The following is a 10,619-nucleotide window of genomic DNA, read 5'->3' on the forward strand; positions in this document are numbered from 1 at the left end:
TCATATTTTGTTTTTAATTTTCATTTTTGCATTATCTATATTCTATTATTTTTCAACCTTCAATTGCATATACATGCGCAATGACTCTTACTTCAACAAGGGGAGAGAGATGTAGTGAGACGCATCTCTTTTCTGAAATTTATTCTTTAATTCAAATTTAACAATTATTTTACTTTCTAAAAAAAGTTTTCTATATGTAAGTTTCAGATTAAAGGTTGTTTTGAAAAAAGAAATAGGGGAGGGGTTTCGCCTCCGTTTTATACGCACATCCTGTTGAATCGTGCATTCATTAAACGAATTGGTTCAATTTAATTTTTCAAAAGAACGATTACACTTATGGGCCCCTGTATAAATGAAAAAGAATGAAGATTCAAATTAAGCATAATTTTTATCTCACGTCATTTATTGATATTTAAATCATACGAATCAACGGGTTTAAGCGCTGAATTTAGCTTATATAAAAAGCACGAAACTTTACAACATAGTAGGGGTCAGCCGACATTCGTATATTTTGTATAGTAAATCGAGGTCGGGCATTCAAAGCCTTTATTTTCTGCCAGTGTAACTGTGTACAAGCTTGATGAAAAGATACATTATACATTTACTTCTATGAAAATAAGAAGTTTGTACAACATTAGGCTGGTACTTGGAAAATGTATTAAAATTTTAAGTTCTTTCCTGTAGCAAGCAAGGGTTATTGCCCTCGTGACCCGTGCATGTTGAACCAACGTATTACATAAACTATTTTAAATAGTCACTTGGGTTCTGTTCAGGTAGACATTTGTCATATATGCTCACTGTAAAACACCGACACGTTTGAAATCGGTTTCAATCGACTTTGTTTGGTCAGAGATGCATGTTTGTTTGATCACTATGGTAATATGCAACTTCAAAGTTTTACTCAATTTTTTTCCCCAGACATAAAGTAATGCATACAGTATAATTCAGCAAACGCGCCAAGGGTATAAGTTCAATAAACTTAAAACACCCTCTTCTGTGATAATGTTTAAACAAAATTTACATTTTTAAAGAAAACGACAATATCAAAGGGAATCATAAATACCATCATTGAAGTTATACCAAGTAGATAAAAAAAAAAGATCGTTAAAAAGAACATAAAATAATTATAAGCTATTATATTTTAATCAATATTAAAACTGTACTTAGCTTGATAAAAATGGCTGAACGTTGAAATATAAATTTTCACTGATCGAGTTATATTGCCATAACAAAACACTACTGTCGATATTGTTTAATTTTTCTATTCTAAAGATAACACTGAATCACCCATTTCGTGGAATAATAATATTTTACACAAGATAAAAAGTAATGATGTGCATCTTCTACTCTTTCACAAGATGATAATAAATTAAAGTACAATCAATGATTTTACAATTATATAAATCTTTTTTTCAATATACAATTGCGACAAAGGCTAGTGTGAATGATATTCCAGTAAAGTTCATATGAAATATAAGATGGAGGTTGATATATAGAAGGCAGAAAACTGTTCTTAAAAGATTTTAATGTTGACGATTTTTTAATTTCTAATTTCTATAGGCATACCATTCCACAAATCAAGAGGGAACAAAAGAAGATTTTTAAATATTTAGTCTACATTTTGGAAAACTGTAATTTTGCGATTGTCTTGAAATATAAATAAAGCCAAGCGAGCAAGTGTCAACCCTGCAACTAATCTCGCTGCTGCTAAGTGTTATTTTTCAGGCTTGGTCGAATTATAATTTGATCAGTGACTCCAAAATTTATTCCATCTGGGGTCTTATAAATGTCTTCTTAGACATGATATTTCTATGTAAAACACTGAGACTTTGACTTCTAAATAACTTTCAAATAAAGGTACATGTAGTACATTGACTATTTTCCATTGAAAAGGCAAATGAACATTCTTTAAAAGAATGATTAAGGAAGACAAAGAGGAACTGATACAAAAATGGTAGCCTTTAACATATTATGACTAATATTTATTTTGTTCATGGGAAGAGTATAAACAATGTCAATAACATCCAGTTCTGTGATATTAATTCTATCAAAATGTGATTACAAAAAAGGGGAAATTGTGGCTATGTTGATTTATTTTCATGTGTAAACGAAATAAATGCCAAAAAATTGTTTAATGACTCCACCTTATCACTTTCATTGTAGGATATATTCACTACACCGTCTTGAACATTTTAAAGTGATAGTATTTCGGTCCTATTTTTATATTTAAAAACAATAAAAACAAAACAAACAATTTTGGAAATTCTGTTCGGTTTTTTTTTTAATGAATTCACTTATCACTGCGACCCGTGTTCCATCCCCGTGATAAACAGTGGTTGTATGTGACAGGGTATAGTGGTCGCCCGCTTGGCTTGGACACGTGGGTTTTCTCCGGGCACCCCAGTTTCCTCCCTCAGCAATGACCCCCTTGCGCCAATATCCGTGCCAACGAGAGAAATCAACATAATTTGTAGAACTTGTTTATCAACTACGGCGGCGTGGAAGGGCCAAATGAAAAGATTTATAAGTCTTATTTGTTCGGACGAATGACGATTTCTTAGGACGATATAACTTATTTGTTCAAACAAATACTAGTAAGTTATTTGATCGGAGGAATAAGGTTTTGTTCGGACAAATTAACAATTTGTTCAGAACAATTAGCTATTTGTTGGGACGAGTTAGAATTTGTTCGGACGAATACGTTTTTTTGTTTTGACGAATTAGGATTTGTTCGGACGAATTACGATTTGCTTAGACGAATTAGGATTTGCTCGGACGAATTAACTATTTGTTCAGAAGAATTAGCTATTTGTTCGGACGAGTTAGAATTTGTTCGGACCAATAAGTTGTTTTTGTTTTGACGAATTAGGATTTGTTCGGACGAATTGCGATTTGCTCAGACGAATTAGGATTTGCTCGGACGAATTAAGATTTGTTCGGACGAACAAGTTATATGTTTATAAAAACAGCATTTTTGATGAGTAATTTATAAGACTATCTGATATGGCAATGATATAAATGATAAAGGGGGAGAGGGTCTGTGATCAAGCCACTCATTTTCTGGAATTTTGGTTTTCCTTTAAACGATAAATCCCATATGTTATGCATGTACTAGTCACTGATACTTCAAGGGTGTTGAAACAGGCGGCAGAGGCGTTCGCCGCCCCAGACATTTTGCTAAAAATAATTTAAAAAAGATTAAGACTGTGTCACAATTGCATTCAAATTGTAATGGGATCTTAAAACATTTCACCAATCTGGTAAAAAGGATGGTCGTTGTAAGTCAAAGAAAACAATATTTACAAAACAAAAACAATTTATTTATAAAAAATACAATAAATAGGAGGTTATTGACATCAGTTCTTTTCGGATGGACGCAACCAAAAGTATGGGAGTATGTTTGAAACATAATTGTGACAGACTGATTAGAAATTTGATAATGATGAACTGTATTCACTATAGCGGCGATGATAACGGCGATTTATGTTTGATTGAGCGGCACAGTGTCAACTTGATTGTTTACAGTCAAACAAGTGAGGTATGTAGTCATATACATGTTTCTGGCGTGTTTTGACAACCAACAGTGCATTAATTAGATAAATCTGACTTTAAAGGAATATCGTTCTTCAGCTTTGATGATCAATTACAAGTTGTAAGTTAGAAACAACTAACCTTATCTATCTATCTATCTATCTATCTATCTATCTATCTATCTATCTATCTATCTATCTATCTATCTATCTATCTATCTATCTATCTATCTATCTATCTATCTATCTATCTATGCCGGGGGCCATAAGTTCAATCGTTCTTTTGAAAAATTAAATTGAACTAATTCGTTTCTTGAATGCACGATTTTAGTTTTAATCGTGAACTTTCCAAAACAGGGTAACTAAGAAACTAAGACTAATTAACGTCATTGCGGAAAGTGTAGGACGAGTTCAGATCTACCTTGAATCGGCAACTTTGGTTAAAAATTAAAAATGAATAAGCATGTCCTTGCATGTTTAGATTAACACACACTTGAGTAGTCTTAAATGATAATTTGTGAAGCATGGTCGAATTATGTTGATATGTGCGTATAACATGGAGGCGAAACCTGTCTCCCATTATTGTTCAAAACAACCTTTAATCTGAAATTTACATATAGAAAACTTATTCACAAATTATTTTCAAATTTAAAATACTAGTAAAGAATAAATTTCAGAAAAGAGATACGTCTCACTACATCTCTCTCCCCATGTTGAAATTAGAATCATTGCGCATGTTTATGCGATTGATGGTCGACAAATAAGAGAATATAAATGAAGCAAAAATTATTGCGAACATTTAAGAAATCGATTCAGAAAACTGAACCAAACACAGTGAATATAAAATATGTGTACAAAATTACAATGACCAATAATGTGTATCATTTTCCGCGCCTGCGCGGGATATCATCAAGTGTTCTATATAATATTCTGACACAAGAACTCGAAATATCATTGCTGGAAGTGTATTACTAACGAATATTTAAAGATGTTTATCATTTTTTTATGTAGATGCGTCAGTACCATCATCTTTATATGGGCTACTCGTATTAACAGGTACCAGAAATATTATTGATATTTTTAATATCTTAGTCATTGATTTTAAGCTTGATTGAATAGCGTAGCGTAGTCATTTTTTCAAAGATTTAATTGCCTTCTGTATAGTGTTCGACTTCTACATTTGCGTTTTTATGATACTCATTTTATAGAGTTGCTAACAATGATACGGGTGACTGTACCTACAATACATATAAAGATGGAGATGAATGCAAAGGTATCGTGTTTAAACTAATTCTTGAACTAACATAAAAAAGTCTCTGCATTTATTTGATATTTTCAATTCATACTACCAAAAATGACGATCGTCAATAAGAGTTGTATCAGACCTGTGAAATTTGTAGACTGCCCTGCTGGATACTTCGGACACAACTGTTCTGATATGTGTACACAGCCTTCATACGGAATTCAATGTGCTAAAGTGTGTAACTGTTCAGCGTGTCATCATATCTTTGGTTGCAATTTAACCACTAAATTCCCAGGTACGAATTATTAATTTACAATTTCAATTAATACTCTTTTCTGGTTTCATGACAGAACAGACATTTAAAAAAAAGAAAGATGAATATCTGTTGATATAATTTTTATGATTCCTAGTCATTTGAAATTGTCATCTCTATTTTGATTCAGAAATTGGAACAACTTCAGTAAAACATAAACGGTTGAATGAATTACAAAGTGTAAAGAACACTACTCACCAAACGTTACGAAGTATACTTCAAGTGTTCTATAGATATTGATAATATTCATAATGTTTATGTGTACTGAAAAGTAAAATACAATAAATGTATACATAAAACCATTTAATACAACAATAAAAGTATCATTTAAATATCCAAGATTTAAATACATTTCTTAGGAAAGCTTAATATTGTTAACAAGGACTGATTTTTAAAAACTATTGTAACAGTTGTATGAGTTTACATAACTTATTTAACGTAAATTATATTGTATGTCAAATGACAACGTAAGGTAACAATTTTACATAGTTTTGATTCAATTCAAATTTATAAATCAATCGTTCTAAAGACATTCTAAAGAAATAGGTGGTGAATTTCTGTTGATATAATTATAATAATTCCTGGCCATTTTGAAGTGTCATTTTATTTTGATTCAGAGGTTGGACAAACTACAGTTACAGTAAAACATACCCACTCGAAAGAATTACGAAGTGTAAAGAACACAACTCACCAAAAGCAACAAGGTATACTTCCAATTTTCTATATTCTACTAAATAATGAATTACAATAAATGTATAGAAGTAACCATTTAATAAAATTAGAAGTATCATTAGAAATCCAAGATTCATTTGCACTTTTTTGGAAAGCTTTATGTTGTTAACAACGAAATATTTTTTAATACTATTGAAACTGTTATATGTGTTTTGTCATACATAAGATATTTAACTTAAAATATATTTTATGTCAAATGGCAACGTTAAATAACAATTTTACATAACTATACTTCAATACCATTTTTTTTAAACAATCATTTCTTTATATATTTGTTACTTTTAAGAAAGTCAGAAAGGTTTTGTTTCAAAACAACGTCGGAAATTTGTCAAGATTCGTTCGCAATTTCGAACAACAGACTCTCAACGTCGATTGAACGTCAAATTCAAGGTCGAAAAACGCTTATGTTATCGGTGTTATTTCATATTTTTCCATTAGTAAATTATAAACCAAACTTGATTAATTAATCCCCTGTTATGCGACTGAACAGTAGGATGTTTAGATTCTTAAATTAGTTTTTGACTCCTAAATGTTAATTTAATACGTAAAATTGTCAAGTATTAATTCGCTCATTTAACTAAATCACTTAACTAAAGGCCAATATTCGACATTTATTAAGTATGTATTATTTCAACCCTATTTTGGAACCATTAAAACAGCTTACGGTTTTCAAGTACACCTATTTACTTTCGGTTGTCAATTTGCTAGAATAGTAAATAGGTATATCAAAGAAACAGGAGGTGAGTTTTATTTATATTTAATTTGTTTGTTTTAAATGAGACTGTGAATAAGGCATGCACATTATATTAATAAGCAAGCAAGATCTAATACTAGTATATTTACAGCAAAGTCGAAGCAATATATCATTTTTTAAAAATCGGTTGCTGGAAGAGGGATTGCTCTACTGGTGTGTTCTGATAGAAAATTAGCATTGAAAGCTTGGCATGTGTTAGGAAAGAGGAATTCCTATTCTAAAAGCAGTTGTCAAATTAAGATTAACGGGTGAATAAAAAAATATATACTGTATTGTTGAATGAATATTCTTAAATTGAGAAAACTACTTATAAGGTTAGTTACTGACTCACTACTGAACTATATTGGGTTGATCAATCTCATGGATGGCGAGGTGAAGCCGAGTCGTCTATGAGATTGATCAACCCAATATATTTCAGTAGTGAGTCAGTAACTAACCTATTAAGTGTTTTGTTTTCCATGGGACTATCAAGCAACATATCTATTCACAAATAGCAATGATCTACGCAAAGCCATGTACAAAGTGCCTAACATGATCATCTCGTCGAATTTAACTCATATAATTTCTTCAAAATTATCAATTCACCTTTCAAGTATTCTAAAAGTCTTTGCTTTATACCCATGTTAACTTTCAATGTTTTGTTGCTATTCAATTTTGAACGTTTTCTCCATTTCCTCTGCAGAGATTTGAGCAAATTTCGATGCTGCCATTTTGATCTGCTCCAGACACAACAATGTGACGTCAATATATTGAAAGGGCAACTACTCTAATTTTAAAGAATTTCAAAGGGAAACCACTCCAAATACTTTAAGAACATCTGGCATGCGGTTTATGTATTAAATAATATGAAATGTCGAAATGAGTAAGCGAAGCGCGGCCAATGACGGCCATATTGCCTAATCTTAGTTCTCACCGAACTCACATAGAGATATATGAGGCAATCACGTGCTATGTTTAAACCAATGAAATTGTCACTTTCAGTCCGAAGGAAAACAAATATATATATATTGGTCATACTTTATACGTAAAGCGCTCTTTCTTATTGCCGCTTTTATCAAAGTCCAACCATTAATTTGAGAAAAAAAAATTAAACGGTGTTTATATTGGCATAGAGGTTCGAGAGAAAAGGAAGAAAATATAAACAAAAACAAATTGACAGACAAAACCCCGGACAGAATGAGAAAAGAAACGCTTTGTTGAGTTTACAAATCAGTTGACATTAAAAAGGAACAATTCTTTGCGATAAAACTGAAAGATATTACGATATAAAATAGTTCTATTTTAAATAAACTTAGTCAATATTTTAATAGATAATGTATAGTAAACCATGATTAAGGAAATAATAATTATTAAATTTCAAAATAGAATAAGCAATTTATTTGTTCGATTTCTTGCTTGGCACATGCATGCACCAGGAAACATTCTTTCAAACGGAAGGAAATACATTTAAAGATTTTAATAAAGCTTTGAGTTCAATAATTCCTTGATCAGTATTGATATTTAAGTTCTGAATTTGAATAAATGCTAAAACACATAATGCAAAGAATTGAAAATACAGTTTATATTACTATTAAAAATACATTTACAAAAGTCAATATTTTTGCATGAAATGAAAATGAATTCATGGTTACGATTCGTTTTTTAAGGGCACTGTTTATATAACTATTCTTAAAGAATAATTAACCAATTGGATAACTGATAATTAAGGGATGCACATCTAAATTTTAAGGTGGACACCCTATATGATTTTATTTAGTCTAAGTAACATTTATTTTGTTTAAACGATCCTTGATCCTTAAAAACCAACATAATTAAACAAAACAAAGAATAATTTGATACAATGAACTGATGATAAAAAATTTGGGACTCAAATTGTTGTTAAGTATAAGCTAAATGTAGTTTATTAGGAATGACGGCATTTAATAAATAAGATTATAACAATTCATAATTGTATGTAAGGATTTATAATGATTTTTTCAACTTTGTAATATTTTTAAACTCAACTATATTTTAAATTAATGTCAACAACATGAAGTAAAAATCCACATAACATAATTCATATTCGATAAAGAAATCGATTTTTTTATCCACATAATTATATCCGTTCAATTTATGAGAACAAAATGGGTTATTTTTTTAACAAAACAATATAGAACTTTAGCCGAAGTTTTTTTTTCTTTTTGTATCGTCATTAAGTCATGCATGTACAACAAAGTCCCAAAGTCGTTTGTACGGAAAAATTAAACATCAAAACGAAATCAAGAAATGACGTTGCTCTTATGTTGATATTAAGTTATTTTTGTTTTTTTTACTGGATAAATTGTATATTTAAATTAAAATCAATGATCAGTACTATATATTTGGTTTGAAGTTCTGGACTCTGGTAGTGGTGTTTTTTTTATCATCAGTTTTTTTCTTTTTTTAAAGTATACATTATGTTATTATACCCAATCAATTCAAGCAATTACATGAAAATACACTTAAGGATGACGTTTACTCAGAATGAAAAAAAATTCCACTGATGATAATGAAACCACATCTATTGTATGTTATAGACCTTTGATTGTAGTGTTATTTTTCACTTTCAAAAAAGTAGGTCAATGACCTACTTTTTGAGTAAATGGTCATTGAATATTTTTTGAAAAATCAAGAAAAATCCCATAAAATTATACACTACAGCTGAAACTTTGTTAATTGTAAATATATTTCAAATAAATTACATTTTTTTCTTTGTTTTGCAGAACTTCTCTGACAGATACAGTTTCTTTAGAAGGAAGTCTCACATCTACACTATTGGATTTTAAAAGTGGATAGATATTTTATGACATTTTAAATATAAATTTTAAGAATTAACTTATTCCGACCAAATATCTTATTTCGCTCATAAAATTGATTTTGAATTGCACTTGTCTTAAGATTTATACATGTACCCTTGTGGTCATTGATAGAGTGTTCTTTTTCTATTGTCCAAAATCCTAAAACATCGGAATGTATTTCGCCGCTTACTAAGATAAGGTAAATGGGAGTGCACGAGTACTGCCTGATTCTTGTAGCCTTGTTTATTATGTTTACAAAAGAGTATTTCAAAAGGATAACTTTGATTGTGTTTTCAAAAGAGTACTTTGATTGTGTGTAACTGGAATTTACATATATACATTAAAGTCACCAAGAATTATAATTTTGTCGGATAGTTCATGTGCTTTCTCGATGGACCATTCAACCTTTTTCCAGAATGATACTAGTATGTCGGAGTTGGTAGGACGGTATACGCAACAGATGAAAATATAAGAGGTAGGGTCGCTTATCTCTATCCATATACACTCCATATTTGAAGTTCTAAATCAAGACGTCTTACAGCACACAAACAATTGGTTAAATATATAATAACAACACCGTATGAGGTCCTATCATTTCGAAAAGTTTTACTAAAACCATTAATAGAAAGTTCATCGTTCAAAATATTGAAGCCTAAATGTGATTCTGTAAAACTTAAAATATCATTATCTGAAAGCAGACTCTGAAACTTTTAAAACTTAGTTCTTATACTACGTACATCTATAATCATAGACATTTTGCAAATAAACTACTAAATGCCCACACTAGAGTAACTGCTTACACCTTTTGTACCTCAACACGTGTGAGGTGATGTTCGTAAGCTATGATTAAACTTTAACTGATTAGTAATTGTTGTGAAATTAATCAAAAACCTACTTTCATTTTCGATAAACAAGCCTGAAATATCAAAAATGAGAGTAAGGTGGTGGACATGCTTTGGCGGATCCAAATTAGGAGTTGTTTGCATCAAAATATATACTTGCATTGAAATGATATTGAATGATTACGTAAAGAACGAATATATTTATTGGTAATTTATCTAAAGTATACCTAGAAGTGAAGATTTGAAAATGAAATGAAATGAGCCAATTCCTTTCTTTAATGCGCGATTTTAGTCTTGATGGATAGAACGCGTGCGAATCACGAGCTCTGGTGAGAGAATGAGATGGAATAATATTCAACGTCATGGCGAAACGTGTAGGACGAGTTACA

The sequence above is a fragment of the Magallana gigas genome, chromosome 4, assembly GCF_963853765.1.
Source record: "Magallana gigas chromosome 4, xbMagGiga1.1, whole genome shotgun sequence".
Classification (NCBI taxonomy): domain Eukaryota; kingdom Metazoa; phylum Mollusca; class Bivalvia; order Ostreida; family Ostreidae; genus Magallana; species Magallana gigas.